A 22,459-nucleotide genomic window follows, 5' to 3' on the forward strand; every position below is an offset into this window, starting at 1 on the left:
CAATAATTAGGAGTCCATACAATTTTCAAATTACACATCCTGCATCTGTTTTTCTCAACATGCTACACCACAATTGAAAACTCTGTTGTGTGAAAATTGTACTAATCTTAATTATGTTGATTTGGTTCATGGGCCTTTTCAGGTCTACTATACCCTTCTACTTTTCCATATAGTCATTCTAACAATTTTGGAGAGTTTGATATTGAAACTCCAACTAAAAATCTTAATTTATCTACTTTAAAAATAAATGTAATATATAGAACTATATGTAAATTTGTTCCATATTTCCCAAGTCTCCTGTAAATGTGTTATTATATTTTCATAATTTAAAAAATTAAAAAGAAAGAGAAAAACATAATTTTAAAAAAGGAAAACGCTTTAGACATTACAATTGTCCCTTTAATCTGAGCAATAGCCCTTTTCATTTTCCATTGAAAAGATTCCTTAAACTGATTCAGAAAACATTTTTTCTTAATGTAGTAGAAGAGAAAAAAAGAAATGTGTATCTTCTTTCCCCATAAAGTCCATTTCGCCACATAAATTTATCATTAATATAGATATTAATTATGATTCCCAATAAACTATTTAGAATTACTTAACAGGGCCTCCCTGATGACTCAGATGGTAAAGAATCTGCCTGCAATGCAGGGTACTCACGTTCAATTTCCGAGTTGGGAAGATCTTCTGGAGAAGGGAATGGCTACCTACTCCAGCATCCTTGCCTGGAGAATTCTATGGACAAAGAACCTGGGAGGCTACAGTCCATGGGATCACAAAAAGTTAGATATGACTGAACATGCGCACGTGCACGCACATACACACACACACACTCTGAAATGCATGATGATTAAAAGAAAAACAAACTTAAAAGGCATACATATCTCTGACATCTGATGGATACAACTTCTTGCTTTTTCTTTGCTTTCTGAAATTTCCAAAAGGAAATGTGTAGAAAATAATTGCATATTACAATTTAACACTTTAAAAGAGATATTACTCCACCAGTGCAAAAAATGACCAAATGTCACAAGTCATGTTGATTGCAACACCAGACTGTAGTTCCCTATCATTTTCCAGGCTACCCGGTCAGGTCTCTCTGGCTGGGCCAGTGATTTCAACGAAGGATGCTGGCTGGTCACACCACACCATGCATACCACCTGATCACAGCAAACTGTCCTCGTTTATTATCATGGTAAGGCATACAACATATATTCGGATATTTCTGGTGGACAGATTCCAAGATAGAAGAATCTATTCTATTAGCCTATAAACTTATATTACATAAAAATGACTCTGCTTGAAATGCAAATTTTTTATTTCCTCTACTTGTTTCCAATATGCCAATTTTTCTTCCCTTCACTTACCTTCCCCAGGCCCCCGCTGCAGTTTTACAAGTCTTTTCTATCTTTCCTATACCAAGATTCTGCCAGGCATGTCACAAACATTATTTATTCATTCACTTCACAAATATTTTTCAGTCCTGACCGTATACAATTCATCTTCAATCTTCACCAAAAGATATAAAGTGGGCATTGTTTACTTCATTTTACAGATGAGAAAATTAAAAGTACAGAAATTTAAATAAGTTGTTCAAGGTCACATAGATATCATTAATATAACATAGATTTAATTCACTGCAGAGTCCAAAATCCATGCTTTCTATTGTACTACACTACTTCCTAAGACCACACTGCTAACAGTTCTATAATATTAGCGATAATAGTAACATGTCTTTGTTCAAATAAGCTCCTTCTAAAATGTTTTCTATACCACACCTAGAGATTTATTCTTCCTCGTTGTTCTACCTTTAACAAATTAAAAAGTCTGACAAGTGAAAGAAGCTAGTCAATCATTTTTACTTAAACGTGAGTGACTTTTCAGACTTTCTTGTGAAGGCAACTCCGTAATGTAAATAGAAAATGAGAGCTTAGGGTGCATGAATAAAAGTAAACGAAAGTAATGCAACTCAGAGCACAAGAAGAATTTTTGGGCAGCATGAAAAATCAGTTAATACTTTTTTCAACTGATCTGAGATTTGGTGGTTGTTGTTATTTACTGGTCAAGTTGTGTCCAACTCTTTTGTGTGACCCCATGGACTGTAGCCCACCATGCTCTTCTGTCCATAGGATTTCCCAGGCAAGAGTACTGGGGTGGGTTGCCATTTCCTTCTCCAGGGGATATTCCTGACCCAGGGATCAAAACCACATCTCCTGCATTGGCAGGTGGATTCTTTACACTGAGCCACCAGGGAAGTCCAACCTGAGATTTATCCTTTCTTTTATTCTCTTATTGTCCAACAGATTAGATGGATAGGTAATAAGAGTAAGCGTCTTTTAATTTTATGGCTGCAGTCACCATCTGCAGTGATGTTGGAGCCCAAAAAAATAAAGTCTGACACTGTTTCCACTGTTTCCCCGTCTATTTCCCATGAAGTGATGGGACCAGATGCCATGATCTTCGTTTTCTGAATGTTGAGGTGTAAGCCAACTTTTTCACTCTCCTCTTTCACTTTCATCAAGAGGCTTTTTAGTTCCTCTTCACTTTCTGCCATAAGGGTGGTGTCATCTGCATATCTGAGGTTATTGATATTTCTCCCGGCAATCTTGATTCCAGCTTGTGCTTCTTCCAGCCCAGCGTTTCTCATGATGTACTCTGCATATAAGTTAACAGCCATGAAATTAAAAGACGCTTACTCCTTGGAAGGAAAGTTATGACCAACCTAGATACCATTCAAAAGCAGAGACATTACTTTGCCAACAAAGGTCCGTCTAGTCAAGGCTATGGTTTTTCCAGTGGTCATGTATGGATGTGAGAGTTGGACTTTGAAGAAAGCTGAGCGCCAAAGAATTGATGCTTTTGAACTGTGGTGTTGGAGAAGACTCCTGAGAGTCCCTTGGACTGCAAGGAGATCCAACCAGTCCATTCTAAAGGAGATCAGCCCTGGGTGTTCTTTGGAAGGAATGATGCTAAAGCTGAAACTCCAGTACTTTGGCCACCTCATGCAAAGAGTTGACTCATTGGAAAAGACTGATGCTGGGAGGTATTGGGGGCAGGAGGAGAAGGGGACGACAGAGGATGAGATGGCTGGATGGCATCACCGACTCGATGGACGTAGTTTGAGTGAACTCCGGGAGTTGGTGATGGACAGGGAGGCCTGTTGTGCTGCGATTCATGGGGGCAAAGAGTTGGACACGAGTGAGCGACTGAAATGAACTGAAGAAGTAATATGAGTTTGGAATTGATTGGTTCAAATCTTACTCCACCTCTTGTTGACAGTGTATTCTTGGACAACACATTCAGCATCTAAGTTTTATTTTTCTCTCTATAAAAGGGAAAAGATACTATCCATGACAAGATGGTTATAAATATTAAATTAGAAAGTATAGCTTTAATGATTGTTCTTCCATAAGTGGCATTCAATAAATGGCAATAGCTATTAGAAGATGGAGAAATACAGATGAGATAACAGTAATGTCAGGTGGATTCAAAACTGGTCGTAGGACATCATATAAAAGGCACTAAAATTTAATGTTCACTAAATATTCTTGTATTCCCCCACATTTTTAACTGCCTTATGGTTAGACTGGGGTCATAAATCTAGTTCCAGTGAGTAAACTATGAATAGAAGGACATGGAGTAAGCATGAAGCAGGAGTGAAAAATATAATGTGGTGGAGAAAGTCACTGAGATGTCAGAGGTTAATTTGTTACTGCAGCACAACTTCGTCTAATCTGAGTAATGAATGAATGGCAGTATGAATTACTGCCATCCTAGAGGCTGCAGTAGTGTATGTCAAGAGTCCATCCACAACCATGCCCAAAATAACATTCTTATCAATGATGGATGATCATTTTCAGCTGATCATATTTAAGCATGACAAAAAGCTGGGAGGAGCAGCTGATAAGATAAATGATAAAATATCAGGCTCCAGAAAGATCACAGAAAACTGAAACTATGATCCAAATTGAAATTCACAAAACTTCATTTGAATAGACATCATCTTACTCATAGCTCCAAACTGTCAACTTCCCAAATGCAAAACTGGAGAGGCAGGATGGGGCAGCAGTGTGAATGAACAATTCTGAAGGCTATTACCATGTTAGGAATTGCTTAGTAAAGGTACACATTGTGAGCATAAAAGTGAGTTTACTCTTACTAAATTTAGAGTGAAGCCTAACAGAGTTTCGCCAAGAGAATGCACTGCTCATAGCAAACACCCTCTGCCAACACAAGAGATGACTCTACACATGGACATAACCAGATGGTCAACACCAAAATCAGACTGATTATATTTTTCTCAGCCAAAGATGGGGAAGCTCTATATAGTCAGCAAAAACAAGACTAGGAGTTGACTGTGGCTCAGATCATGAACTCCTTATTGTCAAAATCAGACTTAAAATGAAGAAAGTAGGGAAAACCATAGGCCATTCAGGCATGACCTAAATCAAATCCCCTACACTTATACAGTGGAAGTAACAAATAGATTCAAAGGATTAGATCTGATAGAGTACCTGAAGAACTATGGATGGAGGTTCGCAACATTGTACAAGAGGCCATGATCAAAACCATCTCCAAGAAAAAGAAATGCAAAAAGGCAAAATGGTTGTCTGAGGAGGCCTTACAAATAGCTGAGAATAGAAGAGAAGCAAAAGGCAAAGGAGAAAAGGAAAGATAAACCCATCTGAATACTGAGTTCCAAAGAATAGGAAGGAGAGATAAGATAGCCTTCCTAAATGAACAATGCAAAGAAGTAGAGGAAAACAATAGAATGGGAAAGACTAGATGTCTTCAAGAAAATTAGAGACACCAAGGGAACATTTCATACAAAGACAGGCACAATAAAGGACAGAAATGGTATGGACCTAACAAAAGCAGAAGATATTAAGAAGAGGTGGCAAGAATACATAGAAGAACTAAACAAAAAAAGATCTTAATGACCCAGATAACCACTATGATCTGATTACCCACCTAGAGACAGACATCCTGGAATTTGAAGTCAAGTAGACCTCAGGAAGCAACACTACAAACAAAGCTAGTGGACATAATGGAATTCCAGCTGAGCTATTTCAAATCCTAAAAGATGATGTGGTAAAATGCTACACTCAATACACCATCAAATTTGGAACACTCAACAGTGGCCACAGGGCTGGAAAAAGTAAGTTTTCATTCCAATCCCAAAGAAAGTCAATGCCAAAGAATGCTCAAACTACCACACAATTGCATTCATTCACAGGTTAGCAAAGTAATGCTCAAAATTCTCCAAGCAAGGCTTCAATTGTATATGAACCAAGAACTTCCAGATGTTCAAGCTGGATTTAGAAAATGCAGAGGAACCAGAGATCAAATTTCCAACATCCATTGGGTCAAAGAAAAAGCAAGAGAATTCCAGAAAAAATATCTACTTCTGTTTCTTTGACTACACTAAAGCCTTTGACTGTGTGGATCACAACAAATTGTGGAAAATTCTTAAAGAGATGGAAATACCATATCACCTTACCTGCCTCCTGAGAAACCTGTATGCAGGTCAAGAAGCAACAGCTAGAAATGGACATGGAACAATGGACTGGTTCCAAATTGGGAAAGGAGTACATCAAGGCTGTATATTGTCACCTTGCTTATTTAACTTATATGCAGAATACATCATGCAAAATGCCAGGCTGTATGAAGTAGAAGCTGGAATCAAGATCGCCCAGAGAAACATCAATAATCTCAGATATGCAGATGACACCACCCTTATGGCAGAAAGTGAAGAGGAATTAAAGAGCCTCTTGATGAAAGTGAAAGAAGAAAGTGAAATATTTGACTTAAAATTTAGCATTCAAAAAAGGAACATCATAGCATCCAGTCCTGTCACTTCATGGCAAATAGATGGTGAAACAATGGAAACAGTGACAGAATTTATTTTCTTGGGCTCCAAAATCACTGCAAATGGTGACTGCAGCCATGAAATTAAAAGATGCTTGCTCCTTACAAGAAAAGCTATGACCAACCTAGACAACATATTAAAAAGCAGAGACATTACTTTGCCAACAAAGGTCCATAGAGTCAAAGCTATGGTTTTTCCAGTAGTCATGTATGGATGTGAGAGTTGGACCATAAAGAAGGCTGAGCACCAAAGAATTAATACTTTTGAACTGTGTCTTAGAGAAGAGTCTTGACAGTCCCTTGGACTGCAAGGACTGCAAGGAGCTCAAACTAGTCAATCCTAAAGGAAATCAATCCTGAATATTCAATGGAAGGACTGATGCTGAAGCTGAAGTTCCAATACTTTGGCTACCTGATGTGAAGAGTTGACTCATTAAAAAACACCTTGATGTTGGGAAAGAAAGATAGAAGGCAGGAGGAGAAGGGAATGACAGAGGATGAGCTGGTTGGTGACATCATCAACTCAGCGGACATGAGTTTGAGCAAGCTCCAGGAGCTGGTGAAGGATAGGGAAGCCTGTAGTGCTGCAGTCTGTGGGGTGGCAAGGAGTCAGACACAACTGAGCAACTGAACAACAACAACAATAAATAAACCATTCATTTATTCACATATCCTAAATTTATTTACATATCCTAAATAAACCATTAAATGTCCCATTATTTTATGCTGGCCGAACACAGTGAGCACAGGATGCCACCTTCTTTATCTGAGAATGATAGGTCTGAAAACAAACTCTATTTAAAAGTAATCCATTTCAAAGTGTGTGCTGGAATTTTCCATAGCCCATACAACTTCTACTCTCCATCCTACTTTGTCTAAGAAAATGAATGTATTTGCATTCTGGCTTCTCACTAGCTTTGGTCATTTGGAGGCACTGACAGGAGATTAGAGTGCAGGAGAAGAGTGAAGCAAGAGTTTTTATTTTCTGGCTTCCTGCCTGCTTGATCATCATGAGTTGGAAGTGCCCCATTTCCTACCAGTGGTGGCACTTTCCATACAATACTCTATGAGTTCAAGGCACTGCTCTCTCCAATTATTTCTCAGTCCTAGAGAAGAGTTGTGACTTTCCACTATGTTAGCTCCAGGGTACTGTACTATCCCTTGAGAGTTTCTCTAAAGCCTCTCCAGACCTTGGTAAACAGTGAACTCTCCTCAGCTACCAGTTGGACAATGCTGTCTGCTTCTAGCCAAGACTCTGACTGATACAAATTAAACACAACGCCATCATACATGGTGAACAAAAGGATAGTTTGGGGATTTTATGTTGAAAAATAAACCTGAACATAAGGAATATAACTTCATCTTATGTGCACTGAATTTAAAACTGCAACTTCATACCTTTTTTAGAATAAACAAAGAAAAAATAGCATTTTGGGGTTTTTTGGTGCAATTTAACCAACACAATTTTATGGCATTACTATAGAACAACCGTCATTTTTGTTTAAACTTTCTTCACAATCATAAATCTGCAAAAAAAAAAATTGTAATGTCTTTTGAAATTCTCAAAAATACATCTCCTAATCATTTTTTCTTCAAATCATCCTCTTTGAAGCATATATTATCCTCTATTTTTTTTTCACTTTAATGGACTTAAATCCTGACAAATTCTCCTTTTACAATAGTTTATCATGTGATTGGAATATTTTTCCACTTTCACTTTAATGAATTTCATAGAATTCTATGTTCTGCGTATTTCTCAGTTTCATTTTGCAACGACTTTGCATTGGATAAATGATTACATAAATTGTAGTTAATTACAGAGTATTATCACATTATGATCATTGTGGGGCTTCCCTAGTGGCTCTCAGGGTAAAGAATCCACCTGCCAATGCAGGAGACACAAAAGACTCAGGTTCAATCCCTGAGTTGGGAAGATACCTTGGAAGAAGAAATGGCAACCCACTCCAGTATTCTTCCTGGAAAATTCCATGGACAGAGGGGCCTGGCAGGCTACAGTCCCTGGGGCCAAAAAGAGAGCACAACTGAGTACATATACACACTGCATTGTGTATGGGCTTCCCTGGTGGCTCAGACAGTAAAAAATCTGCCCAAAATGCAGGAGACCCTGATTCGATCCCCAGGTTGGGAAGATCCCATGGAGAAGGGAATGGCTACTCATTCCAGTATTATTGCCTGGAGAATTCCATGGACAGAGGTGCCTAGCAGGCTACAATACCTGGGGTCACAAAGAATCAGACACAACGGAACAACTAACACTTCCAACACATGACCATTGTGCTCCCCTAATCAACTTTGCAACTGCAGTGACTGACATGAGTCCTGGATAAATGAGAATCACTGTTTATTGTGACCCATTCTGGGCAGGAACCTTTGAGAGGGACAAAACAAACAGAATGCAATCAGCAGCCTACAGACAGCTGGATGAAGGTGCTGCCAGTGTTAAGGCTCTTCATATTTGCAATGATGACCCTGTAAAGACCCAAAGATAAACCAAGTAGAGTTTGGCTAAGAGAACCCTAGGAAGCATTCTATTCCACATGGTATCTACTATGTACAGGAGTCAAGCGATAACTTAGTCCTCCACTCTTAACACAGAGAAAAAATAATACCAAAATTTTATACACACTAGTATTAAACAATAGCTTCTCAAATTCCAGCCTTCTCTGACTACCACAACAAAATACATTACAAAAGGCTAACAGGCAGAATTTTACATTTTCTAGGAGCCTTACTGTAGACTCTGTGTAGCAGTCCCTTCTTATCTGCAAGGGAGATGTTCCAAGAGCCTCAGTGGATGACTGAAATCATGGATAGTACTGATTATTATAACATGAGCCATGTTTTATCTTATATTAAAGGGCAGATAGCATGTACAGTGTGGATATGCCAGACAAAGGGATGCTTCACATCCCGGCCTGGACAGAGCAGGCAGACACCAGATTTTATCACACTACTCAGAATGGGCTTGCTTTGTGGCTCAGCTGAAAAAGAATCCGCCTGCAATACGGGGGACATTGGTTTGATCCCTGGGTTGGGAAGATCCCTTGGAGAAGGGAAAGGCTACCCACTCCAGTATTCTGGCCTTCAGACTTCCATGAACTGTATAGTCCATGGGGTCACAAAGAATTGGACACAACTGAGCAACTTTCTCTTTCAGAATGGCACACACTTTAAAGTGTATGAATTGCTTATTTTGGCAAAACTAATACAGTTATGCAAAGTTTAAAAATAAAATAAAATTAAAAAAAAAATAAAAATAAAAAGCAAAAAAAAATAAAATAAATAAAATAAAGTGTATGAATTGCTTATTTCTGGTAAGTTTCAGACCATGGTTGATCATGAGTAACTGAAGTCACAGAAAGCAAAACCACGGATATGGGGGGCAGGCTACTGTCATATTATAACAGGATGGGCACAAAGTAAAAATGAATAGTTTTCCCGCTTCTGTTTGTTCTAACATTATTTCCTCAATGCAAGAGCCTCAAATGGCCATATATTAGCATATTGGCTCCTCTATTTTTGCTTTACTTCTGTCTTTTCTCAGCTTTATCTGGAAGCGTCTTTGCTTGAAGTGATTAAGGGCCCTCTGTGAATCAGCGTACATATTAGAAAAGGTACAGAAATGTTCTCCCTATGACATAAAATCTAGTAGATTTACTATTTTTGATGTTTGGTGTAGGCTGTTGGGGCTTCCCTGTTGGCTCAGATGGTAAAGAATCTGCCTGCAGTGTGGGAGACTCAGGTCTGATCTCTGGGTCGGGAATATCCCCTGGAGAAGGGACTAGCTACCACTCCAGTATTCTTCCCTGGGCCCTCAACAGTCTCCTCTGTTCATGGAACTCTCCAGGCAAGAATACTGGAGTGGTAGCTAGTCCCTTCTCCAGGGGATATTCCCGACCCAGAGATCAGACCTGAGTCTCCCACACTGCAGGCAGATTCTTTACCATCTGAGCCAACAGGGAAGCCCCAACAGCCTACACCAAACATCAAAAATAGTAAATCTACTAGATTTTATGTCATAGGGAGAACATTTCTGTACCTTTTCTAATATGTACGCTGATTCACAGAGGGCCCTTAATCACTCCAAGCAAAGACGCTTCCAGATAAAGCTGAGAAAAGACAGAAGTAAAGCAAAAATAGAGGAGCCAATATGCTAATATATGGCCATTTGAGACTCTTGCATTGAGGAAATAATGTTAGAACAAACAGAAGCGGGAAAACTATTCACTTTTACTTTGTGCCCATCCTGTTATAATATGAGAAACTTGGCATTAACCCTCTGCTACTATATAGTCTCAGGCCTTAGCAAGCTTAATATTTAAATATTTTTCAATACCAGGAAATGGAAATATTTTTTTCTTACAAAACGATAAAACAGTCTGTCTTCAGAAATCTGCAGTTCATCCTATAGAAGGGTGAAGTGAAGTGAAGTGAAGTCGCTCAGTCATGTCCGACTCTTTGCGACCCCATGGACTGTAGCCCACCAGGCTCCTCAGTCCATGGGATTTTCCAGGCATGAATACTGGAGTGAGTTGCCATTTCCTGCTCCAGGGGATCTTCCTGACCCAGGGATCAAACCCAGGCCTCCTCATTGTAGGCAGACGCTTTACCGTCTGAGCCACCAGGGAAGTGTAACTCTGTCCCTCCTCATAGAGATAGTCAGTAACCCGTCCTCATTATTCAGTATTCTTTCACAGACTATACAGCATGTCAGGTCTTTAGAAGTCTTCTCAATCAGAATCAAGGTCTCTCACCTCTTTGTCCCCATAAGACTTCTCATAGCTTTCCAGAGTCCTGGTCTCATTCTACCTCATATTGAAATAAACAGTGTAGTTACCTGTCTTCCTTCTGATCTTATATGGCAAGCAATGTATCAGAATCACCAGAGAAGCTATTTAAAGTCAAAGAAGCCCAGTCTGCAGCCATCAGAGAGTCTGATTCAGGAAGTCCAGACTTGAAACAATTTTTTGTTTTCTCATTGGAGAGTAAACATCTGAGCCCCTAAAAATCAGACATGATATACTGAGGGAAGTAAGTCCAAAAGAGAAAAACAAGTATCATGTAATATTGCTTACATGTGGAATCTAGAAAAATGACGCAGATGAATGATGAGAAAAATGATACAGTTTCAATGCAAAGCAAACACAGAGACACAGATATAGAGAACACACACAAGGATACCAAGGGTGAAGGAGGGGTGTGGTGAATTGGGAGATCAGAATTGACATACATATATATAAACTTTGTATAATACAGATAACTAAAGAAAACCTATGAGTAAGCACAGGGATCTCTACTGGGTGCTCTGTGACCTAAATGGGAAGGATATCCTGAAGAGAGGGGATATATGTATACAAATATCTGACTCACTTTGCTGTACAGTAGAAACTGACATCATTGTAAAGCAATTATATTCTAATAAAAATTAATTTAAAAAATCAATCATGACAAAAATAAAGTATTCAAATAAAATTAGTAAGAGATGAGAACCAGGAAATGAATTCCATTTTGTGATACTATCCTGACAAATCCAGATCCAAACCTGGTCATAAAGGACCCTGAGGATGAGCAAAAGTAAAATTCAATGCCTACAAGCATGATCTCAGGAGTTGAGCTGCCTGGGTTTGATCTCTGACTCTGCAACTTACTACTTGTTTGACTTCCGGCAAGCTACTTGACTTTTTCACATACCAGTTTCTTCCTTAGTAAGGTAATCATTGTAATCATAACTACCTCATAAGTTTTATGGGAGAACTCTGAGTTATCTGAAATGCTCGGAGCAGTGCCAAACGGTGAGTGAGTGAGTGAGTGACTGCAACGTTGAAAGTGAAAGTGAAGTCGCTCAGTTGCCCCATGGACTGTAGCCTACCAGGCTCCTCCATCCATGAGATTTTCCAGACAAGAATACTAGAGTGGGTTGCCATTTCCTTCTCCAGGAGATCTTCCCAACCCAGGGATTGAACCCGGGTTTCCCACATTGTAGACAGACGCTTTACCATCTGAACCACGTTAGTTAATAATAAATACTGACTGAGAAAGTTTATTAGTGGCTGAATTTACTTTTATTTATAGCCTTCAAAACTCCACGGGTGACTCGGATGCTAAATCAGAGACAGAACAGCGGGTTTCAAACTTTTCCAAAATAAAACGGAGGTTTCCCTACAGCATCATGACAGCATTTATAAATAAGATTTCTGACAATCTGACCATCATGAATTCAGCTTTAGCGACATCTATAATTATCCTTTGGAAATTTGCCCTGAGCTGAGACTTGTCAGAATCTGTATAAGCAGATTCTTCCTCAAAGATTTTTCTTCCTGCTGCTGTTCCAAGTAACTTAGTCATTAAAAGCACTGGAGAAAAGGAAAAAAAAAACTCCTTAGAAGTTAAACAGTTGGCCATGATTAATAAAATGAATAAGAAACAAAGATAAGAAATATCTAAATAGATTCTCTCCATAGGAAATGCATCTTACTTTAGGAAAAAATAAATAAATAAAAATATGTATGCCTGCTTGGCAAGATTGATATCTTGAGAGAAATGATGATAATTAATATTGGCTTTCATTATGATTAATATAAAAACATAATGAAAAATGGTGGCTTGGTGACACAAATAAATAATTATGCATACAGTTTACTATATGACAATAGTAAGCAAACTAACATTAATGTAAATCATACACTAATAATTAAAGTCACATTAGACTATGTACTATGTTAATATATACATGTATATATATGTATACATACAGATGTATGTAGATCTGCCTATCTCTCTATCTATGTGAAAAGCATGGATAATGCAATTGACAAATTGTTTCTCCACTAAAAAATAATGTAAAATTTCCATCTCATTTTAATATTAACTGGTGGTTTAACTGCACTGAGTTGAAAATCTAAAACCACATTGACAACACTGGATAGAACATTTTGGTAAAATATAAAGAGCTTTCTCCAGGAAATAACACTTTTTCTGGTTAAGCAAGCCATGAAAATAATGAAGTCCAATACAGAGTATTTCAGGACAGATTTCTAAAATGCACCCACTCAGCACTAGATCAGCTGTCTCATTAGTCTTGACCTTTTTGGAGCCAGTGGCAAGTCTGAAGGGTTTCTGATGGCCAACAGAACCTCACAGGAGTAGTATTCACAGACATTGCAGAGCCCAAGCCCCTTTGCACAACGGGATATATTGCACAGTTCTCTTCTGACTCAATCCACCATCCTGGTTCATAATTGACAGTAATATTGAGGACCATTGTGGGGCAAAGGATATTTGTCCTTGGGGACAGAACATGGTGCTGCTCAGCAGCATTGACTCCATCTGTATCATGGAATTCCCAGGGCTCTGGCTTCTGTTATGCTCAGGCTTTTCTGGGCCTTTCACAAGTCCAGTCACCAAGCAACAACACTACAGGATTCCATAGTGACTATCTAATAAATAGGGATACAGCAAATACTCCCAGCTCTAAACATGTGCTGAGAGAATAAAAGAAGTCTAGATCAAAGGTATATTGCATGATCTTTTTCACAAATGACAGAACAATTTTACATTCCATTAGCTAACATGCATTAAGTACCAGCCATGCATTGTGTGTGTGTGTTAGTTGCTCAATCGTGTCTTTGTGACCCCACGGACTGTAGCCCGCCAGGCTTTTCTGTCCACGGCATTCCTCAGGAAAGAATACTGGAGGGGGTAGGCATTCCCTTCTCCAGGGGATCTTCCCAACCCAGGGATTGAACCTGCATCTTGCATACTGAAGGCAGATTCTTTACCATCTGAGCCACCAGGGAGCCATGCATTAGGGGCGAGCAAACTACTTTACACACCTTTTCTCATTTAGTCCTCAGAATGAGAATGGAGGCTTTGAGAAGTTATTCCCACTGCTACTATGTCTATCTGATGACAGAGCCCTCAGTCTTAAGGGGAATTCCTAGATGTTCATGGCCTGAGTTGTGAATTTCTTATCCTGAGCCATTCCCACAGTCAATCCTATCTACATGGACATTTTTTTTTTTCTATAGACAAAACACTAGACCATTGTTATTTATGATCTCTATGATTGGCCTACATCCCTGACTATATTTTAAGTTCTTCCTGGAATTCTAATGTGCTAGTTTGCTTTAGAAGATTATCTTTCTAGTCCTGTGACCTCCTACTTCACCCCAGCCCTCCTCAGTTCTGCTACTCTTTTTTTTTTTTTTTTTTTTTTTACTAATTTCTAAAGTAAAGATCTCAGGCTGAGAGCTTACAAACAGGGTTAAATCAGCAGACATATTCCAGTTGGCCTAATGTTTATGTTTTTGATCTTGAAGTAGTTGCAAAATTTAAAACTTGGAAGAATTTCACTTTTCTTTTGGAAAAATAAGGTAGTGTAGCAACAAACAGCCAGGACCCCAAAGCAGCCACTTCCTTCAGATGGACACAAACTCTCTAATTTGCCATGACTCTTCTATGCCTGGTCCCTATTGGCGTTAGAGTTGTTTTTGTTTGTTTGTTTGCTGGATTCTTTTTGCCCATGCCACACAGCATGTGTGATCTTAGTTCCCCAAACAGGAATTGAACCCTCAGCCCCTGCATAAGAAGTACAGAGTCTTAACCACTGGACCACCAAGGAAGTCCTTACTTTTGAGTTTTAGGCTTTAGAATAAACAGAACAATTTGTTTTCTTGTTTTAAAATACTATCTGGACATAGTCAGTGAAGCTTTACAATCTATTAATCAATATATCAATAGTAGATTATAAAGCTTCACTGACTATGTCCAGATAGTATTTTAAAACAAGAAAACAATATATTGGGCTTCCCTGGTGGCTGAGACTGTAAAGAATCTGCATGCAATGTTGGGAGACTTGCATTTGATCCCTGGCTTGGGAAGAATGGAGTAGGAAATAGCAACCCACTCCAGTATTCTTGCCTGGAGAATCTTCATGGACAGAGGAGCCTGACGGGCTACAGTCCATAGGGTTGCAAAGAGTCAGACCTGACTGAGTAACTAAGCACAACAACAAATCAATACATCATAATCTTGTGCAGCAATAGTGAATCCTCAGCTATGTCTTTGCAATTGGTACCATCACCTGAGGTATGACAAAAGAAAAACAGAAGGGTCCTTTACTAAGAATAAAACTCATATTTTCACAGTCAGGTCTTCTTAGAGGCATGTTTCACAAAGGACTCAAGTTTCAGGAACAACAACACCTCACATAAAAGAATACTACTACTGTTCCCTTATCCAGAGTTATGCAGTCATAAGTCTTTTATAGACAGCAGATGTGATGATCCAGATGGAGAATTACGTTAAGCCTGACGACTCTATCCAGACATCCTATTATGAGGCCCAAAGGCAGCGATCTGAACTGAGAGATGGAAGCAACAACCAGCCAGAAGATTCCTTGCGATGGGTAGGAATCTTGACAGCTAACCTCATCTGACAAGTAGTCAATTCCTTGAGCTTCACTGTTGTGTTTCTTCCTTTGGGGACGGCAACCTCTGGCTCAATCAAAGGAGCTAATTAATGATAAACTCTGTTACAGGGAATTAGAACTGACAGCTCACTTCTGTACTCGGTTCTGACAACTTTGGTAGCGAGAATATTCACTATGTCCCCTCAGTAAATCTGCAAGTACATCAATGGAGGCAACCCACACAGTTACCCCTCATATTTCATGTATAGGGACCTAGCCTACAGATATAATCACATATATTCTGTGGCATTTATTGAAGAACTATTTACAAATGGAAAAAAAAAAAACCTTCCAAATGTCTATTAGTTATCAATGGGGTAAAGATTAAATAAATTCAAGTGCAACCAAACTATTACTAAATGTAAATTACATGAATTGGGCATTTGTGTCAGTTTTCTTGTGAAACACCAGGGGTTGGCACATTTTTCTATCAAGGGCCAGACAATAAACATTTTAAGCTTATGTGCCATAGGATCGTATTGTAATTAATCAACTTTCCTTTCCTAATATATCCACAGCCATTGACAATATATAAATGGAAGAGCACAACTGTGGTCCAATACAACTTTATAAACTAAAACACAAGGCAGGCTAGATTTGATTCAGGGTCCGTAGCTGGTCAAACCCCCACGAATAAGAATCATAAAAGTGCATCTAATCTACATAGCATGCATGCATGCTCGGTGCTTCGGTCATGTCCAACTCTTTACAACCCCGCGGGCTGTAGACTGCCAGGCTCCTCTGTTCATGGGATTCTCCAGGCAAGAATGCTGGAATGGGTTGCCATGACCTCCTCCAGGATATCAACCCAGCCCAGGGATTGAACCTGTGTCTCCTTCATCTTCTGCATTGCAGGTGGACTCTTTACTCCTGAGCCACCAGGGAAGCCCCAATCTCCATAACACCCATCCACAAATATTGTCATGCCCTTCTGCTAAACGCTTACTAAATACTGATGCCACTAAGCCTGTCACAGGCACTAATTAGAGTCTTTTTTTTAACATAACGGTGAGGTGAGTGTTGTCGTTATCCTCATTTGCCAACTGAGGAAGTAAGACATAAAGGGTTACATAACTGTCCCTGCTTAGAGAACTAGGAGGTGATAGAGCAAACATACATCATCTCATTAAATCTGCAGCCCGTCTGTGATAAGCTGGGCTGTAGGAAGATGCAGCCTCAAACCATTAAGCATGATGCAAATGGAAGTCAAGTTATGAATAATTGCTCTTTCTCTGTAGAGGAGAAGATGGAAACAAAAGCGGAGTTGTAAGATCTGCACAGCAAGTGGGTTTAGAGTCACTAATAGACTCCCTCCTCTCGATCCTGCTGCAGTTCATTATCACACTGTCTTCCAATTAAGTCACTGCCACCGTCAATTCAAAACAGGGACTTGGAAAATTGTTTCTTTAGGGCCTGTCTTTTGTCTTCAGTGAAACAGCCCCAAATCCTCACTCTTCCTATGGCTTCCTGGTTGTCACCCTCACCTGATCCTAACCTCAGAGGTAAATTAATGGTTCTGATGGGGCAGCAATGAGAATTACACAGCAGGGAACAGTGATCATGAATCTATTAATCAAGGCTGCCAATGCAGATTTACATGTCTTAGTAATAAATTATAAAACACACCTAAGAATTAGCAGCTTAATAAAGTTGAGTTTGATGAGAAGCCAAATTGACAAGCTCCTCCCCCCACATCAAGGCTAATTTTTCACCAACTGTATGAAGGAAGCTATAAAAAGCTCTCTCAAAGGTAACTTTCCATTAGTTGTATCCTCAGAATAACTTCAGAGTGCTTCTTTCTACTGTTGCATGCTATTTTCCTGCAAACCTCCCACTCACTGTAAACTGGAACTGCCTTCACCTTCTGGAAATTAGTTGGCAGCCAGTACTGGATATGTTTCACACCAAAAGACAATAAATTCAGGAATTCTCAGAGAAGCAATCAAGAGAATTTTAGAATGGACTCCTTTGGCACACTTCCCTCACTCCTCTGGGTTTTCTGCACATAAAATTCTCAGTTGTTATAATTATTATATTATTATAAATTATTGACAATGATAACATGTCATATTTCCTCAGTTCTAACACACACATTTTTTCACATTCCACTTTTCATGTTTCACACTGCACCAATTAAGGGGTGTGTGTGTGTGTGCGCGCGCACGCGCGCGTGCGCACTCGCTCAGTCATGTCCAACTCTTTGGAACCCCATGTACTATAGCCCATCAGGTTCATCTGTCCATGAGATTTCCTTAGGCAAGAATCCTGAAATGAATTGCCATTTCCTCCTCCAGGGAATCTTCTCAGGGATTGAACCCATGTCTCCTGCATTAGCAGGTGGATTTTTTACCACTGAGCCACCTGGCAAGCCCTACTAATCAGGGCTCATCTTGCCTATTGGTCTTTGGTATAATAGTATGGGGTTGGCCAGAAAGTCCATTCAGCTTTTTCCATACCAACATACAGAAAAATCCAAATAAACTTTAGCCAACTCAGTATTGTAACTATTTAATACTATGCAATGGTGCTTCCTTTTTCCCCCCTGAAAATCAGCAGTACGTATTAAAGCTGTGGCATCCTGAAATTGAGGAAATGTGATACAAACTTGAGAATATGATAGCTAAGGACTCCTTCACTGCAAGTAAAAGAATCCAACTCTAGCTAACTTCATAGAAAAAAAAATCAGTATGAGAATGAATTCCTATTGAATTACTGGCTAGGATAGAGAACTCAGATCCAGAATGGAGCAATAAACTATTTACTGCATAGACAGCTACTTCTCTGTCTCATGAAGGAGCTGTTGTGGAGTCAAGTGATGAACTTGTGGGAATTGTTTCTTCTGTCTCTCTGCAGGGGATTCAGGAAGAAAGAGTCCACGTGGCTGACCAAGGTCCTGTGGCTACACTGATATGGGGTTAGATGCTCTTAACAGCCCAGTGGGATAAGAATGATAAGTGTTATCATCCTCATCTTCTGTAAGAGGAAACGTAGGTCCAGATAGGCTATATGACTTAGTTTATTACCTGGTACGTGGCACAGCAGGACCGGAAGCCAAGCACTGACTCACAGTGTAACAAATTTAGATTATACTAACTAAATTGAAGACCAACACAACTAGGGTTAAAAGCGAAAGAAAAAGGAAACTTTCCCCATTGTAATCCTTGCTAATGCCTCGGGGGGAAAAGTCATCCACAAATTTTATCAGCCTAAGAAATAGCCTTATCTCCATGTGCCTGTTTTATGGTCACAGGGGAAACTTGTTTGGGATACAGAACCAAATTCCACTTTCTGCGTGATTTTTGATGGGAAATTTCACTCCTCTGGGCTCCCCTTCCTCGGTTGTGAAGTGTGTGAATATTTTCCTTGACTACCTCCCAGATTTATAGAGGAGGCGAGATGTAAGAATAGAGGTGTAAGTTCCTCAAAAAGCACTAAAGCTCTTTAGCTGTAATCCTGAATCACCATTTGCCGGTCTGCTAAGTACAGAATTACAATTTTGTGGGGCACAGTTTAGATTTTCATTAATCTATTTTTTTTTCCAAAGCACGTTTTTTTTAGAATTTGACCTACTTTTTTTTTTTTAAAGAACCTAGAATAACACATATGAGTTCATTAGTACAAAATGAAACATTTTCATTCACAGCAACCAACTGCCTATGCGAAATGGTAAAATTCAAACTTCTGTTACTCTGCGTACCTCTTTGTACACTGTAAGTTCTACCATAAGTGTGACATGGACTTGGTACACAGCAAATGTCAAGGATTTGAGGGAATTAACTGAGAGTTGATTTCAGGTGAAGTTATTGCCTGGGATCCTTTAAAGACTGCTATCCTTTTTTCTTTATTGATGCAACTTGGCTTACAGGCTTTTAGTTCACCAACCACAGATTGAAGTCAGTAAAAGCATGGAATCCTGACCGCTGGACCACTAGGGAATCTCCCCATCCTTTTCAAAGAAAAGGATGCTTTACAACTACTAAACAAGAAAAGAACATGGGTTTAGTAACCAGGCTGATGTGGGTTCAAGTCCTAACACAGGCTCATGCTGGCCATTTAATCTAGAGTCAGTTACAAAAGTATTCAAGCCTTCTTTTCCCCACACATCAATTAGGAAGTAAAATACATATTTCACAGAATTATTACAACACCAGAGATAATATATGTAAAATATCTGGCACTTACTATATACCTAGGATCCCAAGTCAACAGTCATCACCATCATCCCACTATTGTTATTACATGGATGATATAATTTAATCTTTACAAATATTAAGAAATGGGCTTCCCAGATGGTCCTAGTGGTAAAAAAAAAAAATCCACCTGCCAATGCAGGAGACAAATGCAGGTTCAATTCCTAGGTTGGGAAGATCCCCTGGAGGAGGGCATGGTGACTCACTCCAGTATTTACTTAGTGCTTTCAAAAGGTGTGGACTGGCAAACAACTTCAGTATTCTTGCCTTGAGAACCCCATGAACAGTATGAAAAGGCAAAATGATAGGATACTGGAAGAGGAACTCCACAGGTCGATAGGTGCCCAATATGCTACTGGAGATCAGTGGAGAAATAACTCCAGAAAGAATGAAGCGATGGAGCCAAAGCAAAAACAATACCCAGTTGTGGATGTGATTGGCGATAGAAGCAAGGTCCTATGCTGTAAAGAGCAATATTGCATAGGAACATGGAATGTCAGGTCCATGAATCAAGGCAAATTGGAAGTGGTCAAACAGGAGATGACAAGAGTGAACGTCAACATTCTAGGAGTCAGAAAACTAAGATGGACTGGAATGGGTGAATTTAACTCAGATGACCATTATATCTACTACTGTGGGCAGGAATCCCTCAGAAGAAATGGAGTAGCCATCATGGTCAACACAAGATCCAAAATGCAGTACTTGGATGCAATCTCAAAAACGACAGAATGATCTCTGTTCGTTTCCAAGGCAAACCATTCAATATCACAGTAAACCAAGTCTATGCCCCAACCAGTAACGCTGAAGAAGCTGAAGTTGAATGGTTCTATGAAGACCTCCAAGACCTTTTAGAACTAACACCCAAAAAAGATGTCCTTTTCATTATAGGGGACTGGAATGCAAAAGTAGGAAGTCAAGAAACACCTGGAGTAACAGGCAAATTTGGCCTTGGAACATGGAATGAAGCAGGGCAAAGACTAATAGAGTTTTGCCAAGAGAATGCACTGGTCATAGAAAACACCCTCTTCCAACAACACAAGAGAAGACTCTACACATGGACATCACCAGATGGTCAACACCGAAATCAGATTGATTCTATTCTTTGCAGCCAAAGAAGGAGAAGCTCTATACAGTCAGCAAAAACAAGACTGGGAACTGACTGTGGCTCAGAACACGAACTCCTTATTGCCAAGTTCATACTTAAATTGAATAAAGTAGGGAAAACCACTAGACCATTCAGGTAGGACCTAAACCAAATCCCTTATGATTATACAGTGAAAGTGAGAAATAGATTTAAGGGCCTAGATCTGATAGAGAGAGTGCCTGATGAACTATGGATGGAGGTTCGTGACATTGTCCAGGAGACAGGGATCAAGACCATCCCCACGAAAAAGAATGCAAAAAAGCAAAATGGCTGTCTGGGGAGGCCTTATAAATAGTGGTGAAGAGAAGAGAAGCAAAAGCAAAGGAGAAAAGGAAAGATATAAGCATCTGAATGCAGAGTTCCAAAGAATAGCAAGGAGAGATAAGAAAGCTTTCATTAGAAATCAATGCAAAGAAATAGAGGAAAACAACAGAATGGGGAAGACTAGAGATCTGTTCAAGAAAATTAGAGATACCAAGGGAATATTTCATGCAAAGATGGGCTCGATAAAGGACAGAAATGGTATGGGCCTAACAGAAGCAGAAGATATTAAGAAGAGGTGGTAAGAATACACAGAAGAACTGTACAAAAAAGATCTTCATGACCCAGATAATGACAATGGTGTGATCACTCACCTAGAGCCAGACATCCTGGAATGTGAAGTCAAGTGGGCCTTAGAAAGCATCACTATGAACAAAGCTAGTGGAGATGATGGAATTCCAGTAGAGCTCTTTCAAATCCTGGAAGATGATGCTGTGAAAGTGCTGCACTCAGTATGCCAGCAAATTTGGAAAACTCAGCAGTGGCCACAGGACTGGAAAAGGTCAGTTTTCATTCCAATCCCAAAGAAAGGCAATGCCAAAGAATACTCAAACTACCACACAATAGCACTCATCTCACACACTAGTAAAGTAATGCTCAAAATTCTCCAAGCCACGCTTCTGTAATACGTGAACCGTGAACTTCCAGATGTTCAAGCTGGATTTAGAAAAGGCAGAGGAACCAGGGATCAAATTGCCAACATACGCTGGATTGTCGAAAAAGCAACAGAGTTCCAGAAAAACATCTATTTCTGCTTTATTGACTATTCCAAAGCCTTTGACTGTGTGGATCACAACAAACTGTGGAAAATTCTGAAAGAGATGGGAATACCAGACCACCTGACCTGCCTCTTGAGAAACCTGTATGCAGGTCAGGAAGCAACAGTTAGAACTGGACATGGAACAACAGACTGGATCCAAATAGGAAAAGGAGTATGTCAAGGCTGTATACTGTCACCCTGCTTATTTAACTTATATGCAGAGTACATCATGAGAAACGCTGGGCTGGAAGAAACACAAGATGGAATCAAGATTGCCAGGAGAAATACCAATAACTTCAGATATGCAGATGACACCACCCTTATGGCAGAAAGTGAAGAGGAACTAAAAAGCCTCTTGATGAAAGTGAAAGAAGAAAGTGAAAAAGTTGGCTTAAAGTTCAACATCCAGAAAACTAAGATCATGGGATCTGGTCCCATCACTTCATGGGAAATAGATGGGGAAACAATGGAAACAGTGTCAGGCTTTATTTTGGGGGGCTCCAAAATCACTGCAGATGGTGATTGCAGCCATGAAATTATAAGACGCTTACTCCTTGGAAGAAAAGTTATGACCAACCTAGACAGCATATTCAAAAGCAGAGACATTACTTTGCCAACAAAGGTCCATCTAGTCAAGGCTATAGTTTTTCCAGTGGTCATGTATGGATGTGAGAGTTGGACTGTGAAG

The sequence above is a fragment of the Bubalus kerabau genome, chromosome 1 (assembly GCF_029407905.1).
Source record: "Bubalus kerabau isolate K-KA32 ecotype Philippines breed swamp buffalo chromosome 1, PCC_UOA_SB_1v2, whole genome shotgun sequence".
Lineage (NCBI taxonomy): Eukaryota > Metazoa > Chordata > Mammalia > Artiodactyla > Bovidae > Bubalus > Bubalus kerabau.